This window comes from Odocoileus virginianus, chromosome 11, assembly GCF_023699985.2.
Source record: "Odocoileus virginianus isolate 20LAN1187 ecotype Illinois chromosome 11, Ovbor_1.2, whole genome shotgun sequence".
In the NCBI taxonomy this organism is placed as follows: domain Eukaryota; kingdom Metazoa; phylum Chordata; class Mammalia; order Artiodactyla; family Cervidae; genus Odocoileus; species Odocoileus virginianus.
The window spans coordinates 47,641,704-47,665,038 of record NC_069684.1 but is presented as its reverse complement, the minus strand read 5'-3'; the positions used below and the strand labels follow the sequence as shown (position 1 = coordinate 47,665,038).

Below are 23,335 nucleotides of genomic sequence, written 5' to 3'. Positions count from 1 at the left end.
CTAATTACTTTACATCATTACAGTAGTTTTTGTCATACATTGAAATGAATTAGCCATGGATTTACAAAAGTATAGTTTAGTTGATTTACTATATAAGTTTCAGGTGTACAATATAGTGACAATTTTAAACATTATAGTTCATTTATAGTTATAATAAACCACTGGCTATATTCTTTGTGCTGTGCAATATATCCTTGTAGTTTCTTCATTGTATACATAGCTAGACTTGTACTAATTTGACTTTATGAAATTCACATAGACTTGCGATTTGATTGTTTTGCTGTGAATGGACAAAGGAGGTTACCGGAAAAGAAGAAATAAGATGCAAAGTACTCCAAATTCCTTTTCTTGAATATATGGAATTGGCGATTTAAAAATCTGAGTGTGTTTTAAAGTCCCTATAGCATGTACTTGAACATAATCATTAAAGGTGTGTAAAAAATATTCCAATTAAGAATGTTTTAGGTAAGTGTGAGGTGAACTAAGTTCTAATTCTCTTTTTCTGTGTGATCTGGAGCAAATCCCCTAGGTATTGAAATACTCTTTTTAGCCTCCTGCTTTCATTAAGATATGTTTCTAAAATATTTCTGTGCCCTTGGGAAAGATCTTTTGTAAACATAAGGTTAAAAGGTTAATTTTAGGTCTTTGGTTTATGAAAAATTAAATTTCCTGGGAAGTTTAATCAGATATTAATATAACACCCCATCAGTCCTGTGGAACCTGCTGTGAGTTTCAACGTTACTCTTTATTGATTAGAACATGTTCTTTTTGCTGCTCATGAATTATTGATGGAAGATCCCCTCAGGGTGCTGAGGCATTGTGAAGGGGGAAAATAAAACCTCTTCCTCTGAAAGGCTCAGACAGAGCTTGGTGGCTGGGGTGCCTGAGGAGGCACCTCCCTGGGCTTCCTGTTATCTCAGTCCCCCTACAGCCCTCCCCAAATCAGGAGTTGCTGGAAAGAGACATAAAGGGTTAGACCATGCCCAGTGAACTTAATGGACCTGACCACTTTAGAAAACATGTTTCACTTACATTCGTTTACAGAGAGCGGTTCAAAGAATTGTAGGAAGTATTTAGGAAATAGATTCTTCTAATAGTGAACACGTTAGTCGCTCAGTCGTGTCTGACTTTTTGCAAACCTGTGGACTATGGCCCACCAGGCCCCTCTGTCCATGGAATTATCCCAGCAAGAATACTGGAGTGGGTAGCCATTCCCTTCTCCAGGGGATCTTTCTAATAGTTGATTGGAAAAAGTGAATTGATCAAAACACATTCTTTATATTTGTTTGGCTTTGGTTTTATTTTTTTTTGATCCCAGAAGCTGAAGATCATCGAAACAGTTGTTTTAATATTAACACCTTTATAATTGGTGTGTGTATATGTGTGAAGGGGGTGTGGGTCCTGAGAATGCAGCACTTGGAGGCAGAGTGAGAAAGGGGCAGATGAGAACTGTACGACATTTGTTCTATTTGTAAATTCAGTCTCTGGGGCCATATTCATAGAATAGGAAAAATAAGTCAAGCCCTATTTTGTGTTTGTTCAGCCTGATTTCATTAACTAGAAGAATATTTTTTAAAAATAAAGGTATTTTGCATTTTTAAAAGAATACAGAGGGAAAAAAGTATGTGTGTGTATGAGGCATATAAAGGCAAATGTGCTTATTCACTCAGTTGTGTTTGACTCTTTGTGACCTTGTGGACTGTAGCCCACCAGGCTCCTCTGTCCATAGGGATTCTCCAGGCAAGAATACTAGAGTGGGTTACCATGCCCTCCTCCAGGGGATCTTCCCAACCCAGGGGTCAAACCCAGGTCTCCCACATTGCAGGCAGATTCTTTACTGTCTGAGCTACCAAGGAAGCCCAGGAATACTGGAATGGGTGACATATCCCTTCTCCAGGGGAACTTCCCAAACTGGGAATCAAACCAGGGACTTCTGCATTGCAGGTGGATTCTTTACCAGCTGAGCTATCAGGGAAGGTTTCTTCTAAGATTCACGGTAATAATCTATGAGAGATATTTGGAGATTTACTTATTTTTAAAATGTGCTACTAAACAACAATCTCAAACCCAATGGTAGAATTATAAGTATAAAATTTAGTGGAGGGTCATTCTTAGTTGACCTTAAATGGGAAAAAAAAAAAAGAATTCAACTGAACTTATAACCCTCTAATTCCATCTGGGGACTTGCAGAGAAATATCTATGCATTCTTGGGTGAATTTCTGTTTCATTCTGTGACTTGGAGGAAAAATCAATGATGATCTAAGGCTGTGGTTGCTGCAGTGGGTGATTAGATGTTCACCATCTTCTTTAACCAGCTTTTGATCTGGCCACTATATTTAGGTTGTTATGATATCCAAAGGGCAGAAAAAAACTCTTAAGCTTTTGTAATTGGGAAACCAAGTGATACTTTAAGAACGTAATGAACCTTGAAAGTTGTTACTTACCAAGTGAAAATAAAAATGCCACATCAGGTAGACAGAAAATTTCCTTCTTTGATACTTCCTCAGTTCTGGCGCTATTTCTTTAGTAAATAATCTTTTATGTTCTACTGAGACTCTTCAATGCAAATCACCATATGTGCACCTTGGGGAGATATAAAAAATAGAAATTCATATTAAGATTGCAGCATGTTAATTCTGTAGGCTGGCAGGAGGGAGAACTGGGAGTAACTGCTAATAGGTACCGTGATAAAATTTTCTGGAATTAGATAGTGGTAAGATTGCATAACTGCAAATATACTAAAATCAGTGAATTATATCCTTCAAGAGCATGTATATTTTGGTATGTGACTTATATCTCATTTTTTTTTAATATCTCAATTTTTAAGAAGATCATTAACACTGAAATTCTAGTTATCATGTTGGTTTTGAGTAGTCAAAATAGTGGCTTAACTTGTAGTTACCTGTTATGTCTTCTATTTCTTATATTTTACCTACTGCTTCCAAATTAATTTTACTCAATCATTTATTTTATAATGATAAAAGCTTTCAGTGAATTCTCTTTGACTTTGGCAAGTCTGCATACAGTTGGGCAAACTGTACATTATACAATTCTTAAGGAGCGCCTTTTCTTATCTTGCTTTTTAGGGAAGATTCAAACTCATTGCTTCGCATTCAGGCCTATCTGTACCGTAGCTCCAGCATACTATTCATCAGCCTCATTTACTTACAGGTTCACTCATTCCTGTACTCATTTGTTTGATTTGTTCATTGGTTGCTTTGGTGGTTCATTCATTCTTTCACTCACTCATTCCTTCAGTAAACTGTATTCCGTATCTTAAAATTGCCTGCTGGTTGGTATGTTCTCTCTGCCTGAACTGCCCGTGCTCTGCTTCATCCCAGCTCTCTCCCCACCTTTTTTCCTCACTGCTAGGCATTCTCAAGCCCCTGTTTACATCCCGCCTCTTCTCTTCCACTTTTCTTTACCAGGTACAGTCAGTATTTCTTTTGTAGACAGTAGGAGATTCATTCTTCTTGACTGTCTCTAGACTCCTCCATGATGTCTCTCAAATACCTGCCTTTCTTCCAACTTTCCCATGTAAGCAAGAGGGACCTATGCTTTTAGAACTGATAATAGATACCAAACTGAAGAATGATAGCTGGGTAGGTTAGTTTTTTGCTGTTGTGTGATGGTAACTACAAATCAAGGAGATCTACGTTTTTATCATTTAACCTAATAAGCTTTCACCTCTGTAGAGTGTTCTGTGTATGGTTAATTCCAACCTGTTGGAACTATGTTGAGATGGTAGTTTGGGAACATATGCAACTCCTATCTGAGAGGATTTAAGAGTATGAATGATAGAGAAACCGGTACCAGTGACTGATCTAACAATCCCGAATAAATACTCTTGTTATCAGTGGGCACTGCCAGATTTAAGAATCCTCTGCTTTTCTTTTATTTTTTTTTCATTTATTTTTATTAGTTGGAGTCTAATTACTTTACAATATTGTAGTGGTTTTTGTCATACATTGACATGAATCAGCCATGGATTTACATGTATTCCCCATCCCAATCCCCCCTCCCACCTCCCTCTTTACCTGATCCCTCTGGGTCTTCCCAGTGCACCAGGCCCGAGCACTTGTCTCATGCATCCAACCTGGGCTGGTGATCTGTTTCACCCTAGATAATACACATGTTTCGATGCTGTTCTCTCAAAACATCCCACCCTCGCCTTCTCCACAGAGTCCGAAAGTCTGTTCTGTACATCTGTGTCTCTTTTTCTCTTTTGCATATAGGGTTATCATTACCATCTTTCTAAATTCCATATATATGTGTTAGTATACTGTAATGGTCTTTATCAGAACGGATACTGCACTTGATCTTAGCCAAAAGGCTGAGAAGCAATTCCTCTGCTTTTCTCATCCAGTTTCCTTTCCTGTTTGCAGAAGTGAACGAAGGATGGTTTTTGAACACCTTTTCCCCTTTTAAATGAGATAAAAGAAAAGTGAAGGTAGAAGTCACTCAGTAGTGTCCAACTCTTTGTGACCCTGTGGACTGTAGCCCGCCAGGCTCCTCTGTCCATGGAATTCTCCAGACCAGAATACTGGAGTGGGTAGCTGTTCCTTTCTCCAGGGGATCTTTCTGACCCAGGGACCGAACCCAGGTCTTCCGCATTGCGGACAGATTCTTTACCAGCTGAGCTACCAGGGAAGCCTTAAAAGAGATGACTCCTAGCAATTCTTTCTACTTGTATGATCTTATATGCTTCTCTTTTATTTAGAATTTTATTTTGGGTTGAATGTGAAAAGACTTCCAACTATGTATTTTTATTCTATTTTTACCTATATTTTTGGTAAAATTTCCACATTCAGGTGGTGCTAGTAATAAAGAACCTGCCTGCCAGTGCAGGAAACATAAGAGATCGGGTTCAATTCCTGGGTTAGGAAGATCTCCTGGAGGAGGGCATGGCAACTTGCTCCAGTATTCTTGCCTGGAGAATCCCATGGACAGAGGAGCCTGGTGGGCTACAGCTCATTGGGTCGCCAAGAGTTGGACATGACTGAGGCGACTTAGCATGTAGTCATGCAGTCCGCATTTATTTATTTAAGAAACTTTAGGGTAACTGATATTGGAATCACTTATTGTCTCTGTATTTTAATCAAATTTTTGTTACTTGGCCAATTACTTGTATGTTTATTGCCACTGACTTGTTATGAAATGACTCACGGAATGCTACTGGAAGTGATAATTCAATGGAAGAGATTGATATGTGTCTCTAATATGACTTACTTTATTTATGACCCTCCATTATTTTAGAGCATTCTGAAGCTTTCCAAATTTGGATAGCTTTCAACAGTTCAAATTATAGTATTTAATCAGATCATGCAGTATTATAATTAATCAAAAGCTATTTGAATTGCCTGTGTTAACCAGCCTCAATGTCTAACACTCAGTATAGAAGGATGAATGAGACAAAGGTCCCTGCTCTCGGCAGTACGTAGGGGAGTAGTGTAGACAGACCTATTTAATTAAGTAATTAAACTGTTTATTTTTTGCAGTTTTGTTATGTTATTTGTTTATTTATTTTTGGTTGCGCTGAGTCTTCGTTGTTGCATGTGGCCTTTCCCTAGTTGTGGTGAGTAGGGGCTATTCCTTGCTGTGGTGCACGGGTTTCACATTGTGGTGGCTTTTCTTGTTGTGGAGCACAGGCTCTAGGGAATGCAGGCTCAGTAGTGATGGCGCATGGGCTTAGTTCCCCTGTGGCACGTGGGATCTCCCTGGACCAGGGACTGAACCCATACCCCTGCATTGGCAGGCAGATTCCTAGCCAAGGCCCCACCAGGGACGTCCTAGACCTATCTTAAAAGGTTTGAATTGAAAAACTTTGAGGTATATTACCAAATTGTAGCTCTTCAACATATCACTGTAAGAGAAAGATTTACTTTTTTAATTTTAATGAGCATATTTGCATTTTAAATATTAGTAATGTTTTGCACTCAAATACTGATGTAGTTGTAAGTCAGAGAAGCTCTTCTTCCTTTCTAGTTCTTACTGCCTACTTCAGCATGATTCCAGGGCCCAATGCTAGTTCCTCCAGCACTAGGTACCTACTTTTCTTTGTAGCTTGACTATGAACATGTTCTAGGGGACATAATTTTTAGGTTGGCTTAGTGTACAAGCAAGCATCTGAAAAATTTGGTAAATCCAAACTCATTGCATATAGGTATAGAAGTAAATGGACAGCTACGTGGTTACTTAAGTCCTCCAAAAGTCATGTTTTGTTTTTAGAGATGCTATTTATAAATATAATGGTCATTTGGGAATAAACCAATGATTCACAGATTCTTTTGAGAAACTGTTTAAAACTAAGCACACGTAACAAAATTTGCATATACTTTCAAGGGTTTCATGGATCCTGAAATACAAAAGTGGACCTGCTAGGAGCAAATAAGAAGTATATGTTAATTTATCTTCTGAAAATTATATTACAAATGTATAATTTAAAATTTGCCTACATTTATAAATTATCTAGATCATCTATAAATTATATAAATGATCTAGCTGAGCTGAATACATGCATGTTTATTAAATGCTTTTATGAAAAGCCCCAATTTAAAATATGTCTTAATGGAATTTAGGTTGAAATATACTTTTGGAGTACTATTTCTAAAAGAAAATATTTCCAAGTAAAGGCGATTCCTCTTGAAATGTCAGTCATATGCCACTTCTAGAAGGAAAGGTGAGAAAATACAAACATTTTTCTTAATGTAATACAGCAAGTGACAAAGTGAGCTGACATGCTTATGAAGCTAGGTAGGAGATGTGGTTTGTACAGGAAGATTAAAATGTCATTTTATCTGAAGTTTCACTAGTCATTTCCCCAGGGCTGTCTTTGCCTGTGTATGGAAATGGTTCTTCTGGTACAAATATCATGCATTTTTAAATAGTTTGATCAAAACAATAATGTATTCCTTTTGAAGTACTTTTAACCTATCGATGGCAATGGTTTAATTATGGAGTTTAAAATTAAAACTTAGAATATAATTTTAATTATAATAATAAGGGCCACCACAATGTCAATTGCTAACTTAGCTCTGACTGTTATTAAAATAATGAAATGTTTTCAAGTATTGTTTTGATAGCAGTTGAGTTTATTGTGCTCTTACTCTGCTGCTTTTAAAAAAGTATGCTCATGAAAGAGAGAAAATTTTAATTTCTTTAGAAGGATGTTTCCTCATGCTGCTCCCAGTATAGTATACTCTTCCCTCCATTAGTTGCTGCCAATAATGATGACATTAGTCAAGAATCAGGTTTTAGGGCAGATTAGCAGTTGTAACAGATGGGCCTCTCCACCCTTCTTTTTGTAGAAATTCCCAACTAAGGAAAGTAAAAATTGAAAACTACGGAAGGGACAATGAGATATTATCATTATACAGCAAGTTTAATAACATTCAGGCCTTTGAAGGGTTTTGTTTTTTTTTTTTAAGTTTTCTAGCTTCTCCATTTAGTAAAATATGAAGATTTACTATGGAAAACACTCTCATCCTTGCCTGACATTATGGGAACTGGACCAACTGACATTTTCAGTAACTGCAGAGCCTGGGAGCTTTTTTCCTCAGTCGGATTATATGAGCTGATTTAAATGATGTGTTGTGGGAAAGTTACCTTCTCTGCATTAAATCAAATGTTCAATTTTTCAAACTGTTGAGGTTTGAGTGTTCTTTATGTATCCTAGATTCTAGTTCTTTATCAGATACATGATTTGGAAGTAGTTTCTCCTAGTATGTAACTCATCTTTTAATTTTGTTGAAGTCTAGTTTATCAATAGTATTTAATATTTTTTGGATAGTTCTTTTGGTGTTGTCTAGGAGCTGTTTGCCTAGTCCTGAATCCAAAAGATTTTACCTTTGTTTCTGGATTCACTATTATGTTTCATTGCTTGTGTGTCTGTGCCTTTAACAATACCACACAGTCTCAATCACCATAAACTGTATAGTATCTTGAAATCACATAGACTGATACATTTCCCTTTTTTCTTTCCCATTATAGTTTTAGCTATTCTAATTCCTTTGGCTTTTCAAATTTAAAAAAAAAATGTTTTTTTTAACTGTGGCATACGGAATCCTAGTTCTTCAACCAGATTGAACCCATGCCCCCCTGCAGTGGAAGCATGGAGTCTTAACCACTGGACCACCAGGGAAGTTCCCCAAATATATTTTAGAATAATCTTTTATATAGCTACAAAATTTGTTGCTAGGATTCTGATGCTAATTACATTAGATCTATGTATCAATCTGGGGAGAATTTACATTTTTTACTATATGACGTTTTCTAATCCGTGAACATGATATGTCTCTCCATTTACTTAGATTTTCTATAATTTCCTTTATCAACTTGTAGTTTTCTTCATGTAGATCCTATCTATGTTTTGTTAGATTTACAACTGAGTATTTATTTTTGAGCAATTATAAATGGTATTGGTTTTAAAATTTTGTGCATCTATGTGTTCTTGTGTGCATGCAGGTGCACAAAAACACACACACTCTTACTTGATCTTGGTAAGTTTACCTTGCATCCTGAAAAACCTGTGGTGATGATGTGTGTAAGTGCAGGTGTTCAAAAGCTTGTCTGATTCACAGCTTCATCTTTCCCCCTTCTTATGGATGGATGGGTGACTGCATGGTTCTTTCATTCTTTCACTCAGTAAGCATTCACTTCAAGGCAACCACCTTGTACATGGTTCTTTGTTAGACAGCTCGGATAATCTGGAGTTAAACCAAACAGAATCTTTGATCTTGTACAGTAGCAAGCTAGAGGGCAATGCAGGCAGCCACTGATAATACTAAACATGATACACTAGGCATCATTCCAGTGGTAAAACTCTGTGTGTGGTGGGAATGCAAAGGAAGAGACAAGTAACTGTAACTATGAGGATCAGGAATATCTTCTTGAAAAAAGTAGAATATGTGTGGAGTGAGGCTGATCAGTGGAGGGAAGGGCTCTGTATGTACCCAGTCCTTGAAGCCCTGGAGCTGTTGAGCTTTGTGGTCATATAGGGGACTGACAGTCTTCCCTGGTGGCTCAATGGTTTAAAAAAAAAAAGGAAAAAAAAAAGTCCACCTGGCAATGCAGGAGACACAAGACATGAGGGCTCGATCCCTGGGTTGGGAAGATCTCCTGGAGAAGGAAATGGCAACCCACTTCAGTATACTTGCCTGGGAGATCCTATGGATGGAGGAGCCTGGTGGGCTACAGTCCACAGGGTCACAAAGCGCTGGACATGATTTAGCGACTAAACAACAGGGGACTGGACAGATGAAACGAGCTTTGATTATGGAGTTCTTGAATGCTCTGGTATGAAGTTTGGACTTTGTTCTATAGTAAATAGGGAGCTATGTAAAGTTTCTAAGCAAGAGAATAACATGATTATGATGATTTAGTAAGATAATTCTGGTAATAATGTCAAAGATAGATTAGAAAGTAAAGGACTAGAGGAAAGTTAAACCCTTGTGATGGTTTAGGCAGGAGAAATGGAAATGCAAAATTGATCTCTTTCAAAATGGTCAGAATCATCTGAAATGCAGTGAGTGCATGTAACTGCTGCTTTTGATCCAAGCAGCATTTTCTCCTTGTGATTAGGAGGAGATTAAAATCCTCTGTTATCTAAAGAGAGTAAAAATTGGATTTTTGAAAACAGAAATGCATTGTTTTCACTTAAGATTTCTAGCTTCTTTATAAATAATAAATATAGGTTGTAATTTTCTTTGAGTGATGCAGTTTTGAATTTTAAAAGGGCAATCACTCTGTAAGAATCAATACATTTTAGCATACATTGGTATCCTTAGGGGGGGCAGTCACTCTGCATTACCTGTTTTGTAATTTAAAATTTTCAGCTTTGCAGATTCAGGGGTATAGTACTTGTAATAGGAGCTCAATTTGAGCAAATTCTACTGCTGTTTATGACACCAAAGATATGGAGGTCTAGAAACTAACTATATAAAAGAGTGAAGGAGCCTAAGTCTTTTTGGAGATAATTTTGTCTACATATTGTTGTTATTGTTGTTCAGTTGCTCAGTCATGTCTGATTCTTTGTGACCCCATGGACTGCGGCATGCCATGCTTCCCTGTCCTTCACCATCTCCCGGAGCTTGCTCAAGCTCATGTCCACTGAGTCGGTGATGCCATCCAACCATCTCATCCTCTATCATCCCCTTCTCCTCCTGCCTTCAAATTTTCCCAGTATCAGGGTCTTTTTCAGTGAGTTGGCTCTTCACCTCAGGTGGCCAAAGTATTGGAACTTCAGTTTCAGCATCTGTCCTTCTACTGAATATTCAGGATTTACTTCCTTTAGGATTGATTGTTTTGATCTCCTTGCTGTTCAAGGGACTCTCAAGAGTCTTCTCTACCACCATAGTTCAAAAGTCTCAATTCTTGAGCACTCAGCCTTCTTCATGGTCCAGCTCTCACATCCATATATGACTCCTGGAAAAACCATAGTTTAGACTAGGGATTAAGCCTTAATTCTAAACGATGGCCACTCAAAGTGATGTGATGAATTGTGTGAGTCACTCTGCAGGTCATTGTCTCTGGTCACCTGCTTCTGGAGGACCTGTCTTCTTGGGGATACTCTTTCCTTTCTTGGCATTTTTAACTTGTCTTCAGATTGTAGCATCACTTAATGTTCTTAGTTTTCTAGACTCTGTGCCTTTGACTAGGAGGAGACGTAGGTACAATTGCATCTTGATTCATCAGAACTTGAATTTATAGAAATACTTGAGATAATTCAGTGAAGGGCATACCAAAGAAGAATTTATTGTGATGCAGTTATGAATATTTATATGTTAAGAGTTTAATACTGTCTTTGCCTTATCAGATAACAGTACTGTAAAATTATCTTAAAATAATTCAGTCTTTAAAAAGAGAGAAAGAAATGTATTCAGAACTTCCTCAGCCTGATGGAGCATTACTCCTCTCCTGTGAACAGATGAGTTCTCTCCTGGCAACCCCTTCCTATAACCTCTCGTGAGTCCCTTGACACACGTGCCTTTTCTTATGTGTACCGAGTGCTTCATTCAGGGTTGATTAAACAGCAGCATCATAGATGCAGACTATCATTGTTCCCTCTGGTCTAGTTTGAATAGGGAACATGCAGCAGAAGATGCTGTTAGTTGAAAGAAAATAGCTCGGAATGTCAAAAGGTTAGTCCCTCAAAGATACTTTGAGAAATGAGAAAATGTAAAATGTCACTTTAGGAAGCTGAGATCAGCCATGCTCTTCTCTATTCTTAAGTTTTATTTTTACTGCATTTGATAAATTTCCTTTTGTCTCATGGAGTGTTTAGGGGCAAGGCACTCTTTGTTTTAGAGGTGTTAAGTCAACAATTACCTATCAAAGCTTGTAAGACCCCCAACTGAGGTGTTTAGGAACACAGGTGCATTAAAACATTGTTTTTTATTGTGCATATTTTGCTGAGGGTGTTGTTCAGTCACTAAGTTGTGTCTGACTCTCTGCCACCTCATGAACTGCAGCACGCCAGGCTTCCCTGTCTTTCACCATCTCCCAGAGTTTGCTTAAACTCATGTCCACTGAGTCAGTGATGCCATCCAACCTTCTCATTCTCTGTTGCCCCCTACCTTCAGTCTTTTCCAGCATCAGGGTCTTTTCCAATGAGTTGGCTCTTCGCATCAAGTGGCCAAAGTATTGGAGCTTCTGCTTCAGCATCAGCCCTTCCAATGAGTATTCAGGGTTGATGTTCTTCAGGATTGACTGGTTTGATTTCCTTGCTGTCCAAGCTGTCTGAGCCAGCAGGGAAACCCTTGCTGAGGGTGCCAGTGAGTAAAATTGGGATTATCACTGGGGCTGCGTGACCCAGAGACCTCTTTCATCTCCTGAGGGGAGAATGAGGATGTCTGAGCTCTGCCAAGGTCCATTGCATTGATCATTGGATAGACTTTCCTCTCTCACTGCCTGGACTTGACACAAATGCCAGCCCTACCGCTCACTGGCTGTCCATATTAAACAGCTTTCTTAGCTTCTCAAAATTCTGGTTTTCTCACCTGTAATAAGGAGGTTAATAATATTTACCTTGCAGGCTCTATTAGTAAGGATTAAATAAATCCTCTCTGTAAAGCACTTTACGATGTTTCTGGTACATAGAAAGTATTCAGTTAATGATAGGTGTTCTGTTCATTCTTTCCACAAATAGGTACAGACCACCTACTGTTTCAGCCCCCCTTTTTAGATGCTGGAATATAAAGCAAACAAAACAGGCAGTGGTTCCTCCCCTTGTGGAGCTTATATTTTAGTAACAGGAGGCAATGATAATCATAATAAATAAGTCAGTTATGTAGCATGCTAGAAATTGAGCAGAACTATGGGACAAAATTGAGCATCACTATAGGGACGGGGAGTGTAGATTGCAGAGTAAGTTGTGGTTTTAAACATGGAGTCACTTTAGGCCTTGTTGAGAAGATGACATTTTTTTTAAATTGGAATATAATTGCTTTTCAATATTGTATTACTTTCTGCTGTGCAACAAAGTGGATCAGTTAAATGTATACATATATCCCCTTCTTCTTGAGGCTCCCGTCCGCCCCCCACCATCCCACCCCTCTAGTTTGTCACACAGCACCAAGCTGAGTAACCTGTGTTATAAGGTTCCCACTAACCACCTATTTTACATATAGTAGGATATCTATGTCAGTACTGCTGTCTCAATTAGTCCCACCTTCTCCTTATCCCACTGTGTCTACAAGTCCATTCTCTACACCTGCATTTCTATTCCTCCCCTGCAAATAGGTCCATCAGTACCATTTTTCTAGATTTCATACATATGCATTAATACATGATATTTGTTTTTCTCTTTCTGACTTCAGTCTGTATTACAAACTCAAGGTCCATCTACATAACTACAAATGACCCAATTCTGTTCCTTTTTATGACTGAGTAATGTTCCCTTGTATATATGAACTACATTGAAAAGATGATATTTGAAGAGAAACTTGAAGGTCTTTGTTAATATTATTAACTCTACCAAATAGGGTTTTACTTTGTATATACATGTCTACCATTATTATGTGTAGTACTAATTGTTAATAATAACAAACTGAGACTTAATACTAGCAACCTTCATCATGGAAATGATGAGCTGTGTATCCAGTCACTTTAGCTTCCTCTCTTCCTTTCCCTTGCATGTCTCCCCTCTCAGTGTCTCTGCCCCACTGCAGTGAGTGTACAGATTAGACTAGTTTAGGAATTAGTTCTTTAAAAGCAATATAAAACAGAAAATAGAGAGTTGTTCTGCAGATTCAAATTTCCCACCTGTCTTTTGTCGGATACTTTCCAATAGAGTATCATGACATGGAAACAGCAGTATTTCTGAAACTACTAGGGCTCATCTCAGTTGCAGTTATTGACAAAAAAAGCTTGTACCTTTTCTGTGAATGAGAGTCAGTTAGCTGTTTATGCAGACTGGTTAGATGGTATAGCTGAAAGAACAGGAAACCTGCCCTTTCCAATCTCATATTCTAGTCGTGATCAGGTGATGTTTTCTTCTTCATTGCTAGCATCAACTTTTTTTGATACTGTTGCCCTTTGTCTTCCTCTATAGGAAATTTAGAATCTATTCTACAGTTTTCTCTGATGCAGCTAAAGCGGTCATTACTAGCCATATCGGATTCATTGCCCTCTCTTCATAGCATCTTTTGGAATATACCCCCTTTATTTTCAAAATGAAGTTTATAGATAATAGAACCACCTATACATTGAATTTTGAAACTAAAATAATGCTATAATTATAAAAAAGAAAGATAACTTTAAAATATTTATTTATTTAGCTGCCCCAAGTCTTAGTTGTGGCACACAGGATCTCTAGTTGTGGCGTGTGGGATCTAGTTCCCTGACCAGGGCTCAGAAACAGGCCGCTTCAGTGGAAGCATGGAATCTTAACCACTGGACTGCCAGGGAAAGTCCTGAAAGATAGCTTTAAATGCATTTTACTATGTAAATACTTGTTCGTTACTCTGCTAAGAGATGTAATGAGATAGTCAGATATTTGAACCTATATCTCATGCATAAGTTTGGATTAAAGAAAAGTCAAACGTGCTCACTTCGGCAGCACATATACTAAAGTTGGAACGATACAGAGAAGATTAGCATGGCCCCTGCGCAAGGATGACATGCAAATTCGTGAAGCGTTCCATATTTTTTAAAAATAAAATGCCATTCTCTGAAAAAAAAGAAAAAGAAAAGTCAAACAACATTCAACTGAGCATTGGCAAAAGTTCTTTATGTTTGAAATTTTGAAATGATGACTAAATAAGTATACACAGACACACATGGAGTAACCAGAAATGTAACAGCTGCAAATGCAGATGGATGCAGGTGTGTTATATTAAACACCATGATTTTGTGACATGATTTTCCAAAACGGTGAACAATTCTGATATAAGTTCAAATGAAAAAAAATATAATCCTTCCTCAATTTATATTCAAGGAAACTGCAGTCTTTGAAAATTTAGTAGTTATTAAAATGTGTAGGTGTATATGTACCACAGTTTCCTCATCCATTCGTCTGCTGATGGGCATCTAGGTTGCTTCCATGTCCTGGCTATGATAAACAGTGCTGCGATGAACATTGGGGTGCACGTGTCTCTTTCAGCTCTGGTTTCCTCGGTGTGTATGCCCAGAAGTGGGGTTGCTGGGTCATATGGCAGTTCTATTTCCAGCTTTTTAAGAAATCTCCACACTGTTTTCCATAGTGGCTGTACTAGTTTGCGTTCCCACCAACAGTGTAAGAGGGTTCCCTTTTCTCCACACCCTCTCCAGCATTTATTGCTTGTAGACTTTTGGATAGCAGCCATCCTGACTGGCGTGTAATAGTACCTCATTGTGGTTTTGATTTGCATTTCTCTGATAATGAGTGATGTTGAGCATCTTTTCATGTGTTCTTTTGCCATCTGTATGGATGAGGAAGCTGTGGTACACATACACCATGGAATATTACTCAGCCATTAAAAAGAATTCATTTGAATCAGTTCTAATGAGATGGATGAAACTGGAGCCCATTATACAGAGTGAAGTAAGCCAGAAAGATAAAGACCATTACAGTATACTAACACATATATATGGAATTTAGAAAGATGGTAACGATAACCCTATATGCAAAACAGAAAAAGAGACTCAGATGTTTAGAACAGACTTGTGGACTCTGTGGGAGAAGGCGAGGGTGGGATGTTTCAAGAGAACAGCATCGAAACATGTATATTATCTAGGGTGAAACAGATCACCAGCCCAGGTTGGATGCATGAGACAAGTGCTCGGGCCTGGTGCACTGGGAAGACCCAGAGGGATCGGGTGGAGAGGGAGGTGGGAGGGGGGATCGGGATGGGGAATACATGTAAATCCATGGCTAATTCATTTCAATGTATGACAAAAACCACTGCAATGTTGTAAAGTAATTAGCCTCCAACTAATAAAAATAAATGGAAAAAAAAAAATAAAATGTGTAGGAAACTTTGTGTCTCTAAGTAAATTGGAGTTGATTTCTAAATTTAGATAATTATAAATAGGAATTTTCCATCTACCGAAAAGTCCAGTGAGAAATTGGCAAGACTTGCAGGATACAAGATAAGTCTTTGTTATTGAAGACTCTCCTGTCTAGCATGCCCGTCTCCAGTTTCCCATTGTGATCATTGAAAACATCCAAAAATGGCCCCAGGGCAGTGCCACTCCCACTGAGAGCTACTGGTCTGCAGCTGTCCCTCACCACTTGTGCCCACGTGGGGTCCTGTCGAAGCTTCAGTGGTCTTTGCTTCCTGGCTTGGCTTGGCACCATGCTGCACCACGTGTGGGTGCCCCTTCCTGCTCTGGTACTGTTCTTGAAGCACTTTCCAGACGTCTGGCTGATAACTTCTAGGGATGCTGAAATCTGCTCAGGTGGTTTCTAATTCTCCTGATTCCTCAGCCCCTTTTCTTGAGATACATTTTATGCATTCTTCAAAGGTTATTATGTATAAAAGGAAGTGAATACTTGGGTAGTTTTCACTCCTTTTCAGTACCTTTCTGATTACGGAACTGGTTGTTATTGTTCTTGCTGGTGATTTATCGACTGATTGGCTGTTTTTCTTTCTGTTGTCATCTAAATTTCATGGCCACGTCCTAGTATTTGTCTGTTGCTCAGTATCCCTGCCACCACTTCTGATCATGATCATCATCACTGTTGCAGTTCTCTTTTACTGTCACTCCTCTTAACTTTATCAAAGTGTCTTTTGTGATATGTCGTCACTCCATTGGAGTATTTCTTTCCTCCCAGTTCATCAGTATCGTGGTCCTCTGCTGTGCTTTTAAAATTGCTGTAAACTCAGGGATCACTTCTTTAATACTGTTTTTTTTTATTCATTTTGTTTTTTGTTTACTCCTTTTTTGTTCTGTCTATACCAGAATGAGAAATATCTGAAAGACTTGATCTAGAAAGCCCTAGTTTCTTTGTCACAGAAACCTCTAGTATGTAATGTGATGTATTAATTACATTAATGTAATGTAATGTCATGTTTACCATATGGGCACAGTAAGATTTTGTCTTTCATTTGGTATGACAGACAATAGTCAGTACATGTTCTTGAGATGAGTGAAATGATCAAAGTTATATTCTAATGACTTAAATTGTATTCATTCTGCAGGGGGGTTTTGTGGGTTTTTTTTTTTTGAGAAAAATTAGATATGGATTCTATTTCAATATGTGGAGTACTAAAATACTTATTCAAGGTTTTAAATATGCCATCGTCATCATCTTTACTAACTGGAGGAAATTTCCGTAATGGTTGACACATCAGAAATCTGTTAAAGGAAACAGGGTTAGATTTTGTTTTGAGTAGAAGATCAAACTCTACTTTGGGGTTGTATGTGGCCTGGGATGAGACCTACCCAGGTCCCCTTGTGTGACCACGAGACATGTTCAAGCTTGAGACATCACAGTCAGTTGTTTTCTTTTTTAAAATTACGCTATTTGTGTGTCTCTCTGGCACTTAGGACATCTGCCTTATGTTACATTGGTCCTTTACTTATTTCTCCTCCCATTAGATTGAAAGCACTAGGGGTCATCTTAACAGTATTGTGCACTCACATTGCCTCACGCAGTGTGTGTGCTCGGTAGCTAAGTCATGTCCAACGCTTTGCGACCCCATGTACTGTAACCTTCCAGACTCCACTGTACTTGGAATTTTCCAGGCAAGAACACTGAAGCTGGTTGCCATTTCCTCCTCCAGGGTTTCTTCTCAGCCCAGAAATGGAACCTGGGTCTCCTACATCTCCTGCATCGGTAGGCAGAGTCTTTACCACTGAGCCGCCAACCATTGCATTTAATCAGTGATCAGTGCATGTTAGGGAATTGACTCTACCCACACTTCATCTTCTCATTAAGCACAGCATCTTCAAATTTTATGACATTTATTTAATCACCTTCAAGGAATTTTAGATGCTGATTCAGTTAATATTGGGCTTCCCTTGTGGCTTAGCTGGTAAAGAATCTGCCTGCAATGTGGGGGACCTGGGTTTGATCCCTGGGTTGGGAAGATCCCCTGGAGAAGGAAAAGGATACCCACTCCAGTATTCTGGCCTAGAGAATTCCATAGACTGTATTGTCCATGGAGTTTCACAGAGCTGGACATGACGGATCATGTACATGTGCATGCATGCAATGCATTTATAGATGACAGTGACAGAGGATAGTGATAGGGTGGCTGAGATGACCTGCATGCAGAATTGATGGGAAGATTGTCTAATGAAGGCAGGTGGAGAACTAGGCTCAGCCTTTGGTGCTGGGGCTGCTATTACTTTGATGGTTCTTGTATGAAATCACACATTTCTTGGAAGGAAAAAAATGGAAAATTTGACAGCAAGCATTTTTTTTTTTTTTGCTTTTAGTTTTATATTGGTGTGTGCTTAGTCACTTAGTCGTATCTGACTCTTTGTGACCCCATGGACTATAGGCTCCTCTGTCTCCAGGCAAGAATACTGACGTGGGTTGCCATGCCCTCCTTCAGGGGATCTTCCCATCTCAGGGATCAAACCCAGATCTCCTGCACTGCAGGCAGATTCTTTACCATCTGAGCCACCAGGGAAGCCCATTTTATATTTTAGTAGAGCCAATTAACAATATCAGGATCATTTCAGGTGGACAGTGTAAGGATTTAATCATACACAGACATGTTTCCCATCTCCCCCACACTCCCCTCCGTCCAGGCTGGCACATAACATTGAGCAGACTTCCCTGTACTGTACAATAGGTCCTTGTGGGTTATCCATTTAAAATATAGCAGTGTGTACTTGCCAGTCCCAAACTCCCTAACTATCCCTTCCCTCAACCTTCCCTGCCTGGTAACCATAAGTTGGTTCTCTGAGGACAGCATGCATTTCTGTGTGATGATTTAATTAGGTCTTTTGGACTTATATACTAGTAGTTTATATATTACCTTGTGTAACACAATAAAACCGTGTAATACAATTGAAATGCCTTTAGTTTTATTAGGAACAAAAATATAAAGATGCAGACCAAGGATTGTCACTGTTAGAAAATGTATTTTGAAAATTTTTATCTTTATTTTTTTTATTGGCATATAATTGCTTTATAATGTTGCATTAGTTTCTGCTGTGCAACAAAGTGAATCAGCTATATGTATACACGCAGGCTTAAGAAAGATGATACTGATGAACCCCTTCACAGAGCAGCAATGGAGACACAGACATAGAGAACAGACTTTTGGACAAGGATGGAGGAGAGGAGCGAGAGGGTGAGATGAAAGAGAGAGTAGCATGGAAAGATATACACTATATGTGAATAGATAACCAGCAGGAATTTGCTATGACTCAGGGAACTCAAATTGGGGCTCTGTAATAACCTAGAGGAGTGGGAATGGGCAGAAGGTGGAAGGAAATTCAAGAGGGAGGGGCCATAGATATAACTCATGTTGATGTATCACAGAAATCAAACCAATATGGTAAATAAATCATCAACCAATTAAAAAATAAATATAATAAAAAAATTCATGCTCTGTAAATAGAATCACTGACTTAAAGAAAAAAGAGAAGGTATTATTTTACAGCCCAGACTGACTTAGGCCACCATAGCTATGGCTCTTCTGTCTGGACCCTGATATACAAGCAACATGAAGTTCTCTTTAATTTTGAATTGTTTTGAACATACTCAGCTTCAGTTATTATCTAGTAGGCATTCTGGTACTTCAGAATTTTGGGTTTCTGTGGTTTTGAACTGCATTTTTGACTAAAGTTACTCAGTTTTTGGTGAGAGAACAGGAGGAGAATTCATTGTCGAGGATAGTCTCTTATTTCCCCTTATGTCTTTCTCTTTTACTAGACATCACAGAGCATTCAAGAGAATATGTTCCCTGGAAATCAAAATAAAAACCAAAAACTCAAAGTATGTTTTCTACTGACAGAAACTTCCTCTGAATAAATTCCATGAACCATAGATGTAAAATTGTGCCTCCTTTGGGAACCATGGGATTGGCCTGATGTTAGCAATTGCTGTATTCCACATTGTTTTCTTTCGGTACAGATATGAAAGTAGTTCTGCATAGCAGGGAGAATGTTTGCTTGACTTCTTGGTTAGGACATCAGCTGCATTTAGCCTGTCACGGCACACACTGCCATCTTGCATTTGTTCTCTGAGTTCCAGCTCTGTTATAAAGCCGGACTTACCAGAATGACCACCTAGTGTTCAATGAGAAGGTTCAGTAAAAGTTAAATGAAAGATGTCCTTTAGTCAAATATGTGATTTTTTTTCTTTAATGAGTAAGTGCATTTTTGAAAATTATTTGGCAACTGGGGATATTTCATTAACATGTAATAGGATTAATATTTAGTGAATCACTTTTGAAATACAGGACAGATGTTTGGGGCTTTAGCAATTTTTCATTTGGCAGTAAGGAGTAATTTTCAGAATTCTTAGTAACATCTTATATGAATACATTTTCATAAGAATGTAGATGTGTGTGCTGGAGATGAACACATGTATGTTCTTAATATTGTGTCTCCTTGGCTCCGTAAAATGTTGGAAATTTTTTTTCTTTTCTTTTGGTGTTATCAGTTTTTCCTTCCCAGACATTCTATAAAATATGTTTCTTTTTAAAATTTGAGAGAATAAAGGGGGATTTTTTTTCCCTTGGAAATAGATATATTTTCAGATATCATGGTAGCTTGTTGGAGATGATATGTTACTATAAAAGAGGATGTAGGTATTGTATTAACTGGTGTCTTATTCTGAGTGTGAAAATTTTCACTTAGTTTATGATATTTTGTTTTATTAGAAATCTTTTAGTAAATCTCTTTGTTATGTTATGAGGCTCCTGTCATGGGTAGTATTCCCAGATGCCATCATTAAGACTGTATTCTTTATCCCAGAATGACATCACTCATTTAAGGACCAGTGTCCAGAATTCATTCTTCCTCCTTGCCCTATATGGCAAGTCATTGAAAGCAAAAAGTGAAAGTATTAGTGGCTCAGTCATTTCCAATTCTTAGTGACCCCCTGGACTGTAGCCTGCCAGGCTCCTCTGTTCATGGGATTTCCCAGGCAAGAATACTGGAGTGGATTGCCATGCCCTCCTCCAGATCCAGGGATTGCAGTCTGAGCCACCAGGAAGGCCAGGGCAAGTCTTTATCCACTATTAAGAGTCTGGTATTAGCTGCAGTTAGTTTTAAGATGTGAAAGAGAAAAAACAGTGTTACTTGTTTGGTAATAAACTTATAAGTATGGAAACAAAAACGTACATTGTATCTCAGGTCAACCTCTGTTTAACAGACATAGATGACTGTTGTACTCTTTCATTTTTAAAAGATTACAATTAAAATGAACACCAATTAGAGCAGTTGTCCTTGACAAAATGGGAGGGGTTTCAAAATTTATGATAATGCTGGAAAGTAAAGTCAAACAAATGTGAGGCAAGGGTCTCAGCCTTGGTCTGACTCAATTGGCAGTAATGTTTAGCTTCCCACTGGTTCTTTGTTGCCACATATTTACTAAGTGGATTTTTAAAATACTCATCAAACAAGAAATATCATGCATTAAGATTATATCCTAGATTACTTTTGTTTTATCTTTAGTATCATGAAATATTACAGATTAGTACATAATACGGACTAGAGACTGCAGACACAACATGGTATTCTGTCTTAAAAGCTGTATTCATACTTTCTAATTATTAGTATATAAAACCTTCTCAAAGCCAAGACTCTGATTATTTTGTATCCCTACTGTAGCAGTGTGTGATGAACAGGAGATGAAAGAAGGCCATTCTTCATTTAGTCGTTCTGTGTCAGTGCTGAGTGAATATTTATTGAGCAAGTGCTGTGAGTCAGTCAAAGTGCTCAGTGTTGGTACCAACCTGTGTGATGCATGGTCCCTGCCCTTCTGGGTCTCCCAGTCTGGCAGGAGAGGCAAATGTGTGAATACCTAACCACAATCAGTTATTCAGTGGTATGTACAGAGTGTTCTGCAGGCACACAGGTTGGGTTGAGGATAATGATTTCCCAGAACAAGTCACATTCAAGCTTGACTGCCTATTGATCCATCGTCTATAGATCAAAATATTGGCCATCCAGTAAAGGTCATGAGCCAGACACTGTGCCAGATGCTAAGGATATGGAGATGAACATGATATACTCTCTGCTCTCAGGACCAAGGATTTACAGAAGACAGATACGTATACAGATGATTAAAATTCAACGAGGAGGGCTGTGAGTGGAATGCTATAGAGGGAGAAGAGAGAGACGGAAGAGGAGAGCTCACTGGAAGGGGAAGAGAGGACCAGCAAAGACCACGTAGGGATGACCCTTGAGCTTAGGATGCGGGACTGGGAATTCAGTAAGCCAGTAGTGGGTGGGTTGGGGTCTGGTTTCATGCAGAGGAACCTGATCTATGAGAATGTGGGGCATGATAGGGAATAGTGTTCTTAGCAAAAGCAGTATGGCATGTGCCAAGGCGCAGTAGGATTCAGGACACCTGACGGGTAACGCAGAGTCATGCAGGGGGAATGTATCGTTAAACCATTTACCTGCGAGAAGCGGGGACCCAGCCACAGCGCACGCCCTCAGAGGTCCTGGCCGAGTCTCTCTCTGGCTCTGTTGTGCCTGGCTTTCCTCTCGAAGGTGCTGCATGGCGCAAAGCAGCTGTTGGAGCATCAGCCATTGGTTTTGCACTAAAGAAGGCAGAGAAGCCAGTGAGCGCACACGCCCCATGCCTTTGCCTCGAGGTGTGTCGGTCAGATTTGAATTTAGGAGGATTTCCCTGACAGAGGATGGAGAATGTGTTTGTTAAGAGAACTGGCATGGCTTCCCTGGTGGGTCAGTGGTAAATAACCCTCCTGCCAGTATAGGAGATGCAGGTTCAATCCCTGGACCAGGAAGATCTCCTGGAGAAGGAATTGCAGTCCACTCTAGTGTTCTCACCTGGGAAATCCCATGGACAGAGGAAGGCTACAGCCTATGGAGTCGAACTTGGTGACTGTACTGATGAAACTGGCATTAGATTGACAGAAAGAGGTACCTGTTAGCTTTTCTTTTTTGCTTTTTTAATATTTTCCATCACTGAAAGTCTTGAGTTGGTATAAATGATACCTGGCTTCATCTGCTCACTGGGTGAAGATGGGCTGTATCCCATGTGATTATTGCATGTTTATTACTCGCCGGTGGTATTTGATGTAGGCTTCTAGGGTCACCATGAATTTTCAGTGCATTTGAAATGAAGGGTAGAACTGAGTTATATCTCCTGTGATTTCATTTTTTAGTAGGCCTCCTACCTGGAAAAAAGTATCATTTGCTTTTAAAATCATTTTTGCCCTTTGAATGGCCTTTGAGATAGCACTTATATCTTCTGGGCTTCCCTGGTGGCTCAGTGGTAAAGAGTACGCCTGCCAATGCAGGAGATGCGGGTTGCATCTCTGGGTCAGGAAGATGCTCTAGAGAAGGAAATGGCAGCAACACTCTAGTCTTCTTGCCTGGGAAATCCCGTGGACAGAGGAGCCTGGTAGGTACAGTCCATGGAGTTGCAAAGAGTCAGACATTAACTTAGGGGCTGAATGACAGCAATAACATATATCTTCCTCTTCTCTTTATTTTATTTTTATTTCATTTTCTCTAACATTTGAATTTTGGAGAAATAAACTAGAAAGCAGAGCTGTGTTCAGCTACTTTCTTTCCATTTAATCTCTCCTCCATTACATATTTAAAATAATTATCTGTAAAACTTTATGGTACTTCTGATTTATGTACTTGGTTACTGATAATATATAGGCACTTTCAGAACCACTTATTATTCTTGTAGTCCTTTTCCCTTAAAAGTTCATTATCGGAATTACACAGCTATTATTCACCTCCTGG

General features: G+C 38.8%; 1 protein-coding gene, 1 non-coding gene and 1 pseudogene across 5 annotated transcripts in view; 2 read left to right on the top strand and 1 right to left on the bottom strand.

The window, feature by feature from the left end:
* SMYD3 (SET and MYND domain containing 3) overlaps positions 1 to 23,335 on the top strand; it is a 716,821-nt gene that overhangs the window by 356,149 nt on the left and 337,337 nt on the right. The window lies entirely within an intron of this gene.
* Positions 4,233 to 4,346, bottom strand: LOC139037605 (U2 spliceosomal RNA; annotated as a pseudogene).
* Positions 14,042 to 14,148, top strand: LOC139037620 (U6 spliceosomal RNA). Its single transcript, XR_011490495.1, has one exon. It is a non-coding gene; the product is annotated as a U6 spliceosomal RNA (small nuclear RNA).